The sequence below is a fragment of the Mobula hypostoma genome, chromosome 28 (assembly GCF_963921235.1).
Source record: "Mobula hypostoma chromosome 28, sMobHyp1.1, whole genome shotgun sequence".
NCBI lineage: Eukaryota > Metazoa > Chordata > Chondrichthyes > Myliobatiformes > Myliobatidae > Mobula > Mobula hypostoma.
Window position 1 is genome coordinate 15,689,324 of NC_086124.1, and position 17,398 is coordinate 15,706,721.

General features: G+C 43.5%; 2 non-coding genes and 2 pseudogenes across 2 annotated transcripts; 2 read left to right on the forward strand and 2 right to left on the reverse strand.

Annotated features, from left to right (window-relative positions):
• LOC134338864 (histone H2A type 1-like) overlaps positions 1-17,398 on the forward strand; it is a 597,857-nt pseudogene that overhangs the window by 69,256 nt on the left and 511,203 nt on the right.
• The window catches only part of LOC134339083 (histone H2A-like), a 211,734-nt pseudogene that overhangs the window by 20,427 nt on the left and 173,909 nt on the right, over positions 1-17,398 (reverse strand).
• trnat-agu (transfer RNA threonine (anticodon AGU)) lies at positions 10,105-10,178 on the forward strand. Its single transcript has one exon. It is a non-coding gene; the product is annotated as a tRNA-Thr (tRNA).
• Positions 11,212-11,293, reverse strand: trnal-aag (transfer RNA leucine (anticodon AAG)). Its single transcript has one exon. It is a non-coding gene; the product is annotated as a tRNA-Leu (tRNA).

Here is a 17,398-nt window from a genome sequence, read left to right on the forward strand (position 1 = left end):
AAGATTTCTAGTCATATGGATGGGTAATAATCTGATCTGGAAGCACCATATCAGTAAAATAATTGATAAATATTAAATATTTAATATTCTCATGTGTCTATGTGGGTACTACTGAGGTGCTACACGAAAATCTTTGTTGACCATTTTAAATTGTTTAATTAGATCACTTGTTGATTATGGTTGTGTGGCTTGTGCTCAGCTTCATCTTCAACTTTAAAAATGGATGTGATGCAAGCAAAAGGTTTAAGCCTGTGTTGTGCAATAAGCGTCCCTGTTCCGGCTTTACAGGTTGAAATGGAACAATTACCCTCACATTTGCCGAGGTTGAACATGCTGGATTAATCTGAGGGGGTAGAGGAATGATCACTCTATGAAGGGTGTGGTGGAAACCGTTGGGAACATCAGAAGAAGAGTGTATTTAGGTTTGGGTGGCTGGGTTCCTATCACGCTAAGAATATGGGTTTGTTGGATTACAAAATATGTCCTGTAGCATTCTTGGTAACCCCACCTTGCTTTTTCCAGTGACTTTAGTTGATTTTAGATTACATAATTTAATAAAGTCTGAGGATTCTATTATGCCTGAGAGTCTGTTGGTTCGTCGCCTGAGAGTCTGTTGGTTCATCAATACATTAAGTAAAATTATTATGGTATGTTAACAATTTTTACAGAAGGATCAGAAGATAATTTAACTGAGAATGTTAGTGTGGCTGTTATTGTGCCTGAATTCCAGGTAATGATAAAAAAAACAACTTGCCAACCATTTATCAATGTATACAACACAAATGGTTGCCATCATTTGAGGCTTACAGTGGGAGGAGGAAATTTGTCCATGTAAAGTTGTAATTCGTTCAGATTCCTCTTCAGTTTTGATGAGTTTTAAAACAGTTTATTCCAGCAGTAGGTCAGATTTACTGTTGGAAGCTCATCAAACAGTATTTTGTATACAAAGTATTGGTTTATGTGTTGGCTTTGTAAGGGTCTCTGCACAAAGAGGTGTTGAAGGGAATGGATAGGGTGATTGTTTTGCTGAGAAAGCTGTTAAAAGTTCAGCAGTGGATATAAAACTCCCACTTGTCAAATCAGAAGGGGTTGGTAGGATTAAGAAATAGGATGTTATGGTAAGACTTGTGAGATAATGGGTATAAGGGGAGACACCTTCACAGAATACATAAAACTATGGGGGAAGAGGGTAAAATAAGAGGGGAAGGGATTACTTTGACTTGACTTAGAATTGGGCATATTATGCTTAATTATTCCTTAAATCTTGTTGGAAAACATCACTCTGTGGTGTGTAGGTTCCGTCATCATTATGAAACAGTTGAACATTCTATTTCAGTGTGAAGCATATAAGGTTGAAAGAAATCAAATGCAAACTTCTTTGCAATCTTTGGGGATTGATAGTTTTCATTTAAAAGTTGTTAAATTATGGGAGTGACTTTAATTTAATTGTCAATATCGTCTTTCACTATTTACAATCTATTGAGCTTTTGGGTAATTTAGGTTTCATTTGAAAGAGAAGTTGTATGAGTTTTGTTTCCACAACTTTCTACACCACATTCCAGTCCAGTTGGTGACGGTAATGCACCTTTAAGTTGGACTGCCAACTGGCATATAAAAAGTCGGAAGATGAAGTGGGGTCATTCTGTACTTGCTGCATATTGATGCCACTGTGAGCATCAGCCCCTTTACTTCCTGCCTGCCGCCCTGGTGACAATGAGTGTTTGTCAGTTCCTTCCTGCCCTAGATCCCTACCTGATGTTTCCCATTCTCATCCTCGGGCTCACATCCCTCCTTAGTCCTCACCCCTCACTCTCTCTGTAGCCTCCTCCCATCCTGATAACCTCTCACAGATCTGCTCTCATCACTCTGTGGCCCTTCTGCATCTACACATCTGCTTCCTTTTCAGATTGGAGACCTGTGACCAGTGCTGTGCTACGGGGATCCGTGCCTGCTTCCCTGTTGTTAGTCATGTATACTAATGATTTGGATGTGAATGTTGATAAGTAAGTTCAATGATGGCTGAAAAGCTGGTAGTAAGATCACAACAGGATGTGGATAAACAGGATGGAATTTAACTCACAGAAGTTCAAACTGTTGCACTTTTGTAAGTTAAACCAGGACAGGACTTAAACAGTAAGTGGTAGGACCCAGGGAGTATTATAGAACAGCAAGACCTCGGAGTACATAGTTCATTGAAAGTGATGACAGTGTAGACTGGGTGGTGGAAAAAGTCCTGTGTCCTAACTCCTTCATCAAGGAACTGAGTACAAGAGTTAGGGTGCATTATTATAAGTGTACAATATGTTGATGAGACTGAAATTGAATTGTTGCTGAGCAAGGAAAGGAAGTGTTTCAGCAGGAGTTCCAAGGAGAGACTGGAAATACTGGGTCTGTTCTTCCCCAGAATGTGGAAAGGTAAGTGTTGAGCTTGTGTAGAAAATATTGTCCCTCGTCCCTACTTAAAATCTTTCCCCACTCCTTAAATCTATGCTCTCTAGCTTTAGACTCTTCTGTGCTTGGAAAAGTCTGTGTCCATTCACACTGTCCATGCCCCTCATGAATTTATATCCTCTAAGTTCACTCCTCATCCTCGTATGCTCCAGGGGAAAAACCCAGTGTCTACATATAACTCAATCCCTCCTTTCCCATAATATCATGGTGAATCACCTCTCCAGTGCAATCCCACCCGTCCTAGAGTGTGACATCAAACTGTGCACAATATTCCAGCTGTGGCCCGATTCATGTTTTTATAAGTCCTTCCAACCCTTCTGTTCTGTGCCACAGCTAATGAAGGCCACACTTCTTCACTCTATCTATCCGTTTCTGCCACCTTCAGGGATCTGTATGTAACATGCTGTAGGGTTTCACTGAGGTGTAACATGCTGTAAGGCTTCACTGGTCATGTAATAGTTTTCTCTGTAGCAGCAATGTTTGGGTTATGACTAGAGATAACGGGGTTAGGAATGCTGTTGTTCTTTCTTGTGAGCTGGAAGAGAGATTTTCGTGGTCTTTTTGGCCGGGGAGAGATGAGGAGGGAAGACATGAATGGAGAGAGTTGGTAGACCGCCGGACGGGGTGGACTTGGAACGAGGGTCCAAAGGGCAGCGACGATCGGAGGAGGTCGATGGTGGACGATCGACTTATCAGTGAGCTCCAACATTGCGCAACAGATTGTTTAATAAGATTGGACCCTTTTTTTCCTTTTTTTTTGTTTCTTTACTAACCACATAGTCAAAGTAAGAAATATAAAGCTTAATCATTTAATCCCATATTGTGTACTGTCTGTTGTTTCGGGGTACTGATTTGTAACAGGGGACACATTGCACAGAATCCAGCCAAATGAGATTTTTTTTAAGTTTGGCCGGGCCGGATGCTATCACCCCCTATATTAAGCCGCTAGCAGAAGTCAGAGTTACATCTGTATCTGTACATCAAGATCCCTCTATTCCTCAGTACTCCCTCAGACCCTACCATTCATGGAATGTCCTACCCTTATTTAACTGAAGATAAGTGTTGTCTCACAGTTACCAAGATTAAATTCTGTGTGGCCATGGCGATTTAAATATTTCAGGGCCGCAACAGTCTCCACTGTTGTCACCCACAGTAGCCTGAGATACATCTAATCCGGCACTGGAGATTTATCCACCTTTGACCCTGCTAAGACATCTAAAATCGCCTCCTTTGTTAATCTTCATCTGCTCTGGAATTTCACTGCACCAACTGAAATCTCCAAACACAATGCCTTTCTCTTGGTGAATACAGCTCAGAACTATTCATTTCAGACCCTGCCCACCTCCTCTGGTCCCGTACACAGGGTGTCACTTTGCTCCACAAAAGGCTCCACTCATCCCCTGATTACACTCTTGTTCCTAAAATCCTTAAAGTATTCATTAAAATGTATATATTATTAACATTTGATGAGCATACCTTTAATCTTTCCTTTCACTGGTAATTCATGACTTGTCTTTGCCCTTCTAATTTCTCCCTTCAAACTCTCCACATACTCTCTCCATGATGAGTCTTTCCCTTTTACATTAGGAGAGTTTTAGACTCCTCTAAACTTTTTGCCCCTTTCCAGCTTAATGACATTCTTCCTATAAATGGCCAGTGGCTTGTTCAGAGACAACATGAAGTCCCAACTCGTGTGCTCCAAGCCACAACTGATAAAGGCAATGTGCCAAATGCCTTCCTCACCACCCTGTCTACATCTTTGGAAAACTATGTGATTGTACTCCTTGGTCTATGTGTTCTCCAACACGCTTGAGGACCTTACTTATTGCCACAGATACACCTGTGTGTGTATCATGAACACTGATCAAATTATTCTGTTAATTTATCTGCCTTTTCCTTGTTAGTTTTATTTTTCATCTCTTCTCACTGCTTCCTGAAATATTCTCTGTACTCTGGCCTACTAGCAACCTTTGCCTCTTTATATGCTCTTTGGTTCTATATTTACCTTGACGATTTTGGCTGACCACAGATGTTTCATATTTCATAGAAACATAGAAAATAGGTGCAGGAGTAGGCCATTCAGCCCTTCGAGCCTGCACCGCCATTCAGTATGATCATGGCTGATCATCCAACTCAGAACCCTGTACCAGCCTTCCCTCTATACGCCCTGATCCCTTTAGCCACAAGGGCCATATCTAACTCCCTCTTAAATATAGCCAATGAACTGACCTCAACTGTTTCCTGTGGCAGAGAATTCCACAGATTCACCACTCTCTGTGTGAAGAAGTTTTTCCTCATCTCAGTCCTAAAAGGCTTCCCATTTATCCTCAAGCTGTGACCCCTCATTCTGGACTTCCCCAACATCGGGAACAATCTTCCTGCATCTAGCCTGTCCAATCCCTTTAGGATTTTATACATTTCAATAAGATCCCCCGCTCAATCTTCTAAATTCCAATGAGTACAAGCCCAGTTCATCCAGTCTTTCCTCATATGAAAGTCCTGCCATCCCAGGAATCAATCTGGTGAGCCTTCTTTGTACTCCCTCTATGGCAAGAATGTCTTTCCTCAGATTAGAGGACCAAAACTGCACACAATACTCCAGGTGTGGTCTCACCAGGGCCTTGTACAACTGCAGTAGTACCTCCCTGCTCCTGCACTCGAATCCTCTTGCTATGAATGCCAGCATACCATTCGCCTTTTTCACTGCCTGCTGCACATGCATGCCCACGTTCAATGACTGGTGTATAATAACACCCAGGTCTCGTTGCACCTCCCCTTTTCCTAATCGGCCACCATTCAGATAATAATCTGTTTTCCTGTTTTTGCCACCAAAGTGGATAACCTCACATTTATCCACATTAAATTGCATCTGCCATGAATTTGACCACTCACCTAACCTATCCAAGTCACCCTGTATCTTATTAGCATCCTCCTCACAGCTAACACAGCCGCCTAGCTTCGTGTCATCCGCAAACTTGGAGATGCTGCATTTAATTCCCTCATCTAAGTCATTAATATATATTGTAAACAACTGGGGTCGCAGCACTGAGCCTTGTGGTACCCCACTAGTCACTGCCTGCCATTCTTAAAGGTCCCGTTTATTCCCACTCTTTGCTTCCTGTCTGCCAACCAATTGTCTATCTACATCAATACCATACCCCCAATACCATGTGCTTTAAGTTTGCACACTAATCTCCTGTGTGGGACCTTGTCAAAAGCCTTTTGAAAATCCAAATATACCACATCCACTGGTTCTCCCCTATACACTCTACTAGTTACATCCTCAAAAAATTCTATGAGATTCGTCACACATGATTTTCCTTTCACAAATCCATGCTGACTTTGTCCGATGATTTCACCATTTTCCAAATGTGCTCTTATCACATGTTTGATAACAGACTCTAGCATTTTCCCCACCACCGATGTTAGGCTAACCGGTCTATAATTCCCCGGTTTCTCTCCCGCCATTTTTAAAAAGTGGGGTTACATTAGCCACCCTCCAATCCTCAGGAAGTAGTCAGAATCTAAAGAGTTTTGAAAAATTATCACAAATGCATCCACTATTTCTTGGGCTACTTCCTTAAGCACACTGGGATGCAGACCATCTGGCCCTTGGGATTTATCTGCTTTTAATCCCTTCAATTTATCTAACACCACTTCCCTACTAATATGTATTTCCCTCAGTTCTTCCATCTCACTGGACCCTCTGTGTCCTACTATTTCCGGAAGATTATTTATGTCCTCCTTACTGAAGACAGAACCAAAGTAGTTATTCATCAAGGAATGTTTGCATCGAGAAACGTGTTTGCAGACTGGATATTGAACTTTTTACTGTTGGACTTCGACCACATTCCACCGTTATACAACACTTGGCGGCACGGGAGGTCGTTCCTGCCTGTGGGCATCAAACGTGCAGCTCCTCCCGTGGAGGGTCAGACACCCTGAGCCAATAGACTGGTCCTGGACTTCTGTGTTTGCATTTTGCTGTTTGATTGATGGTGGTTTTTGTATTGTTATATTTACACTCTATCCTTGGTTGGTGCAGCTGTAATGAAACCAAATTTCCCTTGGATTAATAGAGTATATCTATCTATCTATCTATCTATCTATCAATTGGTCTGCCATGTCCTTGCTCCCCATAATCAATTCACTGGTTTCTGTCTGTAGGGGACCTACATTTCTCTTAACCAACCTTTTTCTTTTCACATATCTATAAAAGCTTTTACAGTCTGTTTTTATGTTCCCTGCCAGTTTTCTCTCATAATCTTTTTCCCTTTCCTAATTAAGCCGTTTTTCCTCCTCTGCTGGACTCTGAATTTCTCCCAGTTCTCAGGTGAGCGACTTTTTCTGGCTAATTTGTATGCTTCTTCTTTGGAATTGATACTATCCCTAATTTTCCTTGTCAGCCACTGGTGCACTACCTTCCCTGACTTAATCTTTTGCCAAACTGGGACGAACAATTGTTGTAGTTCATCCATGTGATCTTTAAATGCTTGCCATTGCATATCCACCGTCAACCCTTTAAGTGTCAGTTGCCAGTCTGTCTTAGGTAATTCACGTCTCATACCTTCAAAGTTACTCTTCTTTAAGTTCAGAACCTTTGTTTCTGAATTAACTATGTCACTCTCCATCTTAATGAAGAATTCCACCAGATTATGGTCACTCTTACCCAAGAGGCCTCGCACAACAAGATTGCTAACTAACCCTTCCTCATTGCTCAATACCCAGACCAGAATGGCCTGCTCTCTAGTTGGTTCCTCGACATGTTGGTTCACAAAACTATCCCGCATACCCAAGAAATCCTCTTCCTCAGCACCCTTACCAATTTGGTTCACCCAATCTATATGTAGATTGAAGTTACCCATTATAACTGCTGTTCCTTTATTGCATGCATTTCCAATTTCCTGTTTAATACCATCCCCAACCTCACTACTACTGTTAGGTGGCCTGTACACAATTCCCACCAGTGTTTTCTGCCCCTTAGTGTTATGCAGCTCTACCCATATCGATTCCACATCCTCCTGGCTAATGTCCTTCCTTTCTATTGCGTTAATCTCCTCTCTAACCAGCAATACTATCCCTCCTCCTTTTATTTCATGTCTATCCCTCCTGAATATTGAATGTCCCTGAATGTTCAGCTCCCATCCTTGGTCACGCTGGAGCCATGTCTCTGGGATCCCAACTATATCATATTCGTTAATAACAATCTGCACTTTTAGTTCATCCTCCTTGTTACGAATGCTCCTTACATTGACAAACAAAGCCTTCAGGCTTGCTTTTATAACACTCTTAGCCCTTATACAATTATGTTGAAAAGTGGCCCTTTTTGATTTTTGCCCTGGAATTGCCGGCCTTCCACTTTTAATTTTCACCTTTCTACTTTTTTGCATCTATCCCCATTTCACACCCCTCTGTCTCTCTGCACTTGTTCCTATCCCCCTGTTGTGAACTAACCTCGTCTCTTCTGTCTCTTTAATTTGATTGCCACCCCCCCCCAACCATTCTACTTTAACGTCACCTCAGTAGCCCTCGCAAATCTCCCCGGAACCTTGGATGTCTAGAGAGGTGATGAATTTAGTCAGGAAGAAAAAGGAAAAGTATGTAAAGCTTCGGAAGTTAAGATCAAATGAAACACGTGAGGATTATAAAGAAACCAGAAAAGAACTAAAGAAGGGGATTAGAAAAGCTAGGAGGGGCCTTGAAAAGTTCTTGGCCAGGAGGAATAAGGTGAATCCCAAGACATTGCTTATGTACATCAAGAACAACAGAATAACCAGGGAGAGAGTGGGGCCACTCAAGGATAAAGGAGAAGCATTTGCTTAGATCTGGTGAATTTGTGTCAGGTACTTAATGAGTACATTGCTTCAGAATTCACCATGTGAAAAGATATGGAAGACCAGGAGATCAGTGCTGAGTGTATAAACATGTTAAGAAATTTGGAAGTCAAGGAGGAGGAAGCATTGGGCCTCCTCATGAGTATTAAGGTGGATAAGTCCACAGGGCCTGATAGGATTTACCCCAGTATGCTGTACAATTGCAGCAGAATCTCCCTGCTCTTCAATTCAAAACCTGTCGCAATGATGGTCAACATTCCTTTTGCCTTTTTGATAGCCCAGGTGGGCTGAGTGAATGAATCTCTTCCCAGACACAGAAAAGGTGAACTATCCCTCACCGATCTGAATTTTCTGGTGGATCTTCAGCTTGGATGACTGCACGTATCACCTGCCGCAGATAGAACAGGTGAACCATCTCACTACGGTGTGAACGTGCTGATATATCTTCAGTCTGGATGAGTGAATAGATCCCTCCCATACACAGAGCAGGTGTCCGTCGCCCATATATCTGACCCGAGATATCTTCCCGTTCAATTTCTCACCTGTTGAGTAATGCCTCGCGTTTCCCACTGGGGAAGGGCGAGCAATGTATCCACCTGCCGGGCAATGTATTTCCCTCAAGCAGCGTATTGTCACCCTCCCTGCACTCATTAACACCAAACCCAGTGTTATCAGGAACTCTGGGCAATTTTATTCCCTCATCCTATTGGCAAAAAGACTCAACAACAATCCTCAGAATGACCGACTTGTCCAACCTCCCCAAACGGTCAACATCCGTTTACTGCTTTTCTCTCTGTTTAAGGCAAGCGAAAGCTTTATTCAATCTTCCTTACAAACATTTCTGCGCACATTAACCAGGGTGTTCCTGAAATACGAAGTTACTCTACCCAGTCATTCGGCCTTATCTATTCTGTTGTAAAATACCGAATAGATATGTCAGTGATTTTCTTTTCAATTCCTTTTTAAAAATTTGGTTATTCCGACTATTTCTTTCTTTCTTTTTCAATCTTTTTATTAATTTTAGAATATATAAACAAAACATAGCAATGATACAGATAATAGGAGATAAATTATTACACTTACAAACAGTAATCATAAAATCCAATATTGAAATTTGACAAAGCTCCCAAACATATAAAACTAACAACGGATAATACAAATAAAAAAAAAACATGAAAAAGAAACAAAATAAAACCAAAAAAAAATCCCAACCCAAAAGAAAGACAAAATTAATCAACAAAACTAAAAGACTTGGGCAAATCTAAGAACTTAAAAATGAAAAAGAAGAAAACCTTAGTGCCGACGACTCCATTCCCCTCCAAATTCCGACTATTTCTTACGTCTTTGTCCTCTGATGTTTAAATACCTCCAGGTCTAACTCTTGAATGGTTCTTCCCCAGCTTCAAAGTTGTGACTCATCCTCGCAGCACAGATATAGCTTTTATCCTTCTTGCTTAAAGAGCCAGGACGATCACATTGCATGAAACCACCCGCCACATTGATTGAAGAAGTGCTTAAACTCATCAAATAACACGTGACGAAGTGGTGACAATCCTTCCGCCCTTCTCATGAGGCTTCAGGGCTGGTGAATCGGCCACTGCCTCCCGGCTGCGTGTCTGTGAATTGAAGCAATGTTCCGAAAATTGTGAACTGTGGTGAGAATAGGAACCTACATTATGGATTTTGGATGAGTCTCAGTACGGTTTACTTTGTTTTATCTTATCGTGACAGTCTGAATCTGAAGCATTTCTCTCGCTCGCAGACGAAGAAGAGTTAGTGCAAGTGAACTATCATTATACCAGCTGCTGGACAACGCGAGGGTTCCGTGGCTTAACTGGTCAAAGCGCCTGTCTAGTAAACAGGAGATCCTGGGTTCAACTCCCAGCGGAACCTTTAAGTTATGGGGTGATTTGCCATGTGATGAAGGCGGCTTTCAGCAAAGCACTAAAAATCACAAATTACCCTCCAACAGAGCACAATGCCTCAAAAAGGAGCGGAACAATGATACAGTGTATAAAATTCATCGAAAACGTTACAGGTCTGATTGTTTATGTGTTTAAGAAACATAATGCCGGTTCAAATAGATGACACTAGCTTGTTTTGCCCTGATATAGCATTTTTACAGTTACAGTTTTTAAAGATTGTTTTACGGTGACAATCGTTGACAACATGCGGCCGTGATCTGCATTATGAACTTACTAGGGAGGGAGGGAGAGAGGGAGAGACAGACAGAGACAGAGACAGAGACAGAGACAGAGACAGAGACAGAGAGAGAGACAGAGACAGAGCCTGTGGTATGTCGAGTACAGGGTGAAACGCGAAGTCTTTGAGGTAACTGCAAGTCCGTGTCTTTGCTGTTGCTTTGCTCACGCTTGAGTGCCCGGTGGCGGGTGCCCATGATTTTTTGCCGGTGGGGGAGGGGGGATTGCTGCTTGCTGTCACTTACGCGAGAGAGGGAGGGGAGCTGGGGGCAGGACTTTTGGGGTTCTAACATTTAACCGTCGTTCATTCTTTGGGGCACTCCTCTGTTTTCGTTGATGGTTGCGAAGATAAAGCATTTCAGGATGTATATTGTATACATTAAATGTACCTTTGAAACCTTTGAAACTTGCCCTGGTCTTACTGAAAAACTGCGTTTCAAACGTCTCTTCAATTGAACTCCGACTAGTTCGCTGCATTTTGTTTTCAAGAAACCGGTCAGACGGCGCTACAGAAATGAGCTAGAATACATATTGATTTTAATTACTTTTTCACCCACCACTTTCGATAAATAGAGGCCACGAATCCCACCCACCCACAGGATGCCCCAGCCAATCTGGAGTGTTCGGCAGACCCACAGTAATACACATGGCTATGACACCAATCGTAGTCATGATGATTTGCCATTCTTACGTTTAGCTCTGCAAAACGTTTCGTGTACTCGCCATGGCAGTGGTGGGATTCGAACCCACGCCTCCTTGGAGACTGGAGCCTTAATCCAGCGCCTTAGACCGCTCGGCCACACTACCTCGCCCTAATCATTACACAGTAACGTGCCTTTCTTCACCATGGCACCCTTCAAAAAGTTATGTCGTCGGCGGAAGCGTTGAAACATTCTCCCACACACTGTGCTTGAGACTTCATTCATTTTCTATTTTTCCCAACCCAAAGCAGACCAAAGGGAACACTAGCACAGAGTTGTCTCTTCAAACTGCCGGAGGCAGCTAGATTTCAGTGAGAGTAATATCAGCATTCACATGTGATATTAGGGCTAAATATTCACACTTCCAGCGGATGCAAAGAGTAAAATCACTCCCTATCGACCTATCTTGTCACATTCAGCGACCTTTGCGCGTGTACTCCAAAATATTGCAAGGTTTTCATTCACATGAACCAATCCCAGCTTCTGTACCCAACATTTCAAATTAAAACACTCACATTGACAACGGTTCTCGAATATCTACACTCAGCCCTTTCTGGGATATTTAAAGCCGTTCTGAAAATCACCACCACGAACCTCCAATGTGACTGAAACAGATTTTATGAAGTTGCTTTATGATTACATCGTATTGACTTGCATCTGCACCGCAGCAGAAATTGTTCCGCCAGCACTCTTCTGCCGGTTGCCCTCCAAGTCCGGGTTTTTAGTTTAAGGAACATCTTCAAGCAGTGTTCATGCGGTGTGGAGATGCCAGGTGAACTGGGCACTTGAGTGATTGTGAGGCGACAAATTCCAGGTTGTTTCCTGAACCACAGGAAATGCAAACATTCGTACACGTCAGCAGGTTGCAGATTAACCAGCCCTGTCATTCAATTACATCATGGCAGATCAGATTGTCTATCCAGTCCTCACTTCCACCGATCTTATCAACAGGCCGCTTTCTTTTTGCTAACAATTTATTTCCTGTCTTGTGCATAATCGAGGACACTGTCTCCTCCGAACTTTTTTTCTCTGATCAGTTCCGCGGATGACATCGAGCTGGAAGAAATGCGATTAACTGATTGGTGTGTTGGTGAATGACTCGATTACTTCAAACCATGTCTTGGATTGTTAGATTCTCCACTATCACATGACCTTATCTACCACTCGCATTCTGAATGTGTTTGTCGTTGTAACGGGTGCGGAGAAAATACCGTCTCTGGAAACAAAAAGATTTTTACCCATTACTTGATCACTCGACAGTAGAAGGCCACCTTGCTTGCCATTGATTCACGAAACTCACAGGCACAGTGTTTAGTGAAGAAAGATAAATTTACTGAAGAGAAAACTGCATTTTATGTGACATGAATTGGCCTTTCGCTGTACGGCTTTCCGTAGATCGTACCAAGACCTCTCATGTGATTACACACCACAGATCTCGCCCCCAGCAGTCTCTTAATCTTCTGATTTAATATGGTTTGACTTTGGGAAAATCTGTCCGATTTCGAAGGCATATACTCATCCACTCAGATCTTGATGCCTTCTTGATCTTCCTGAGGGTCTTCAAACAGGCCAGTTGAAAATAGAACATAGAATAGTACAGCACAGTACAGGCCCTTCGGCCCACAATGTTGTGCCGACCCTCAAACCCTGCCTCCCATATAAACCCCCACCTTAGATTCCTCCATATACCTGTCCAGTAGTCTCTTAAACTTCACTAGTGTATCTGCCTCCACCACTGACTCAGGCAGTGCATTCCACGCACCAACCACTCTCTGAGTAAAAAATCTTCCTCTAATATCCCCCTTGAACTTCCCACCCGTTACCTTAAAGCCATGTCCTCTTGTATTGAGCAGTGGTGCCCTGGGGAAGAGGCGCTGGCTATCCACACTATCTATTCCTCTTATTATCTTGTACACCTCTATCATGTCTCCTCTCATCCTCTTTCTCTCCAAAGAGTAAAGCCCTAGCTCCTTAATCTCTGATCATAATTCATACTTTCTAAACCAGGCAGCATCCTGGTAAATCTCCTCTCTACCCTTTCCAATGCTTCCACATCCATCCTATAGTGAGGTGACCGGAGCTGGACACAATATTCCAAGTGTAGCCTAACCAGAGTTTTATAGAGCTGCATCGTTACATCGCGACTCTTAAACTCTATCCCTCGACTTATGAATGCTAACACCCCATAAGCTTTCTTAACTACCCTATCCACCTGTGAGGCAACTTTCAGGGATCTGTGGACATGTACCCCTAGATCTCTCTGCTCCTCCACACTACCAAGTATCCTGCCATTTACTTTGTACTCTGCCTTGGAGTTTGTCCTTCCAAAGTGTACTACCTCACACTTCCCTCTACCACCACCCTCTGCCTTCTGCAGGCAAGCCAATTCTGAATCCACCTGGCCAAACTACCCTGGATCCCATGCCTTCTAACTTTCTGAATAAGCCTACCGTGTGGAACCTCGTCAAATGCCTTACTAAAATCCATGTAGATCACATCCACTGCACTACCCTCATCTATATGCCTGGTCACCTCCTCAAAGAACTATATCAGGCTTGTTAGACACGATCTGCCCTTCACAAAGCCATGCTGACCGTCCCTGATCAGACCATGATTCTCTAAATGCCTATAGATCCTATCTCTAGGAACCTTTTCCAACAGCTTTCACACCACAGACGTAAGGCTCAGTGGTCTATAATTACCTGGACTATCCCTACTACCTTTTTTGAACAAGGGAACAACATTCGCCTCCCTCCAGTCCTCCGGTACCATTCCCTTGGACAACGAGGACATAAAGGTCCTGGCCAGGGGCTCAGCAATCTCTTCTCTCGCCTCGTGGAGCAGCTTGGGGAATATTCCGTCAGGCCCCGGGGACTTATCTATCCTAATGTATTTTAACAACTCCAACACCTCCTCTCCCTTAATATCAGGATGCTCCAGAACATGAACCTCACTCATATTGTCCTCACCATCATCAAGTTCCCTCTCATTGGTGAATACCGAAGAGAAGTATTCATTAAGGACCTCACTCACTTCCACAGCCTCCAGGCACATCTTCCCACCTTTATCTCTAATCGGTCCTACCTTCACTCTTGTCATCCTCTTTTTTTCTTCACATAATTGAAGAATGCCTTAGGGTTTTCCTTTACCCTACTCGCCAAGGCCTTCTCATGCCCCCTTCTTGCTCTTCTCAGCCCCTTCTTAAGCTCCTTTCTTGCTTCCCTATATTCCTCAATAGACACATCTGATCCTTGCTTCCTAAACCTTATGTATGCTGCCTTCTTCCTCCTGACTAGATTTTCCACCTCACTTGTCACCCATGGTTCCTTCACCCTACCATTCTTTATCTTCCTCACCGGGACAAATTTATCCCTTACATCCCGCAAGAGATCTCTAAACATCGACCACATGTCCACAGTACATTTCCCTGCAAAAACATCATCCCAATTTACACCCGCAAGTTCTAGCCTTATAGTCTCATAATTTGCCTTTCCCCACTAAAAATTTTCCTGTCCTCTTTGATTCTATCTTTTTCCATGATAATTATAAAGACCAGGGAGCGGTGGTCACTGTCCCCCAGATGCTCACCCACTGAGAGATCTGTGACCTGAGCCGGTTCATTACCTAGTACTAGATCCAGTATGGCATTCCCCCTGGTCGGCCTGTCCAGATACTGTGACAGGAATCCATCCTGGACACACTTAACAAATTCTGCCCCATCTAAACCCTCGGAACTAATCACGTGCCAATCAATATTATAGAAGTTAAAGTCACCCATGATAAGAACACTGTTATATTTGTACCTTTCCAAAATCTGCCTCCCAATCTGCTCCTCTGTATCTCTGCTGTTACCAAGGGCCTATAGAATACCCCCAAAAGAGTAACTGCTCCCTTCCTGTTCCTGACTTCCATCCATATTGACTCTAAAGAGGATCCTGCTACATTACCCACCCTTTCTTTAGCTGTAATAGTATCCCTGACCAATAATGCCACCCCTCCTCCCCTTTTTCCGCCCTCTCTATCCCTTTTAAAGCACTGAAATCCAGGAATATTGAGAATCCATTCCTGCGCTGGTGCCAGCCAAGACTCTGTGATGGCCACTACATCATAATTCCATGTATGTATCCAAGCTCTCAGTTCATCACCTTTGTTCCTGATGCTTCTTGCATTGAGGTGCACATATTTCAGCCCTTCTACCTTACTGTCTTTACACCGTTTATTCTGCTTCTCTTTCGTCAAAGCCTCTCTATATGTTAGATCTGGCTTTACTCTATGCCCTTCTTTCACTGCTCTATCGCTCTGGGTCCCATCCCCCTCGCAAATTAATTTAAACCCTCCCGAACCATGCTAGCAAACCTAGCTGCAAGGATATTGCTCCCCCTCGAGTTCAGGTGCAACCCATCCAATCTGTACAGGTCCCACCTTCCCCAGAAGAGATCCCAATTATCTAAAAATCTAAAACCCTGCTCCCTGCACCAACTCCTCAGCCACGCATTCAACTGCCATCTCCTCCAATTCTTACCATCTCTGTCACGTAGCACTGGCAGCAATCCTGAGAACGTCACCCTTGAGGTCCTGTTCTTCAGCCTTCGGCCTAATTTCCGAAACTTACACTTCAGGACCTCATCCCTCTTCCTGCCTATGTCGTTGGTCCCAACATGTATCATGACTTCTGGTTGCTTTCCCTCTCGTACCAGGATGTCGTGCACCCGGTCAGAGACATCCCGGACTCCGGCACTCGGGAGGCAACAAACCATGCAGATGTCCTTCTCACGTCCACAAAATCTCCTGTCTGCTCCCCTGAGGAAGGCAATCGGTGACAGCCGTGGTAGATTCATTCACATCCTAATATCAATGCCTAAATACGGTCTAGTACATCGATGACAGCAGTGCTGTAAAGCTTCATCCACACCGCTTGTTCCTAACTTCACGGTCCTCATCACTGCTGCTGCCATCCTCAGTCTGTGATATTCTGCTGGGAGTAGAAGTACAGCTTGGTGTTCGGATGTGCCAAAGTCCAGGTGAGGCATAAGACTGAAAGCATTTTTTATGATGGCGTAACAGTGATCGAGTGCTCAGCACGTGCCATGCTGGTGATTGTTGGTCGGAGACTTTCTCAAATGACCTGGCTGAAGACGCTCGGGATGATTAAGAAGGTGTCACAGTGCGCTATCTCGTGATTGTTGATCGTGGTGCTCTGCTCTGCCAGTGCTTGCCTGACGACTGTCAGGGCTGGAATGTACATCAGTACTAGGATGTTGGCAAAGAACTTCCTTGGTAGGTAGAATGAATGACACCTGATCACTGGCTGTTCTAGGTTTGAGGAACAAGTCTGGAACAGGGCTGTCGCATCTGAACATCATAATGAACGAATCATGAAGTTAGTTTGCTAATAGTTGGGGATTTTAATGCTCTTCGTGCTAAGTGGGATTATAGAGACACAAATGTGAATGGGACAGTGGTGGAAGACTTTCTGGAAGAAAAGTTTCTGATATCTTTGTATGATACTGTAGGTGTCGGTACTGCACCTTACGTTGGTCTGCAACCGCCAATAACATTACTAAACGGAGAAGAATCGCAAGCAACGGCGCGTCCGATGTCAAGCACCGCAGAAATGTTGCGGCAGGATGCCTGGTTCATGGAGCAATTTGAGAATGTCACTCCAATCAGATGAATTAATTGGGGTTTCATGAGGAAAATGGAAATCCTCGCAACCAGAAACAGTGACACATCAGTTCTTCTACGAATTCTAACGAGGAATTTGCTAGGAATCCCGCGCTCTGCAGTCAATGTGCAGGAAGTGCAACTGTGCTTCCAAGGTTGTTAGGCTGAAAACCGCTCACAGGATCTTTCCCGGAACGGCGCGGGTGCTGCGGAAGATCGGCGTCGCTCCGCCTTTTATCCGAGGGAAAGGCCGCGCGACAATTTCTGATCAGACCGAAATTGCTGCTGCGTGAAAGAAAAGGGAGCGTAGGAAAGTTTTTTTTTTGTTTCATAAATTGCAGGTTTCTTTTCAGGAAGTTTATATTTTGCACTAAAGTCTGTGCCTGTGGGCTGTACGGCGCGATGCTAGCGTGTTGGCCTTCGACTGACGAGTGACCAAATATAAGTAAAAATGTTTTGTTTCCAGAGACGGCATTTTCTCCGCACTCGTTACAATGATAACCACAGTCAGATTCAAGTGGCTGATAACGACGCCTGATGATGGAGA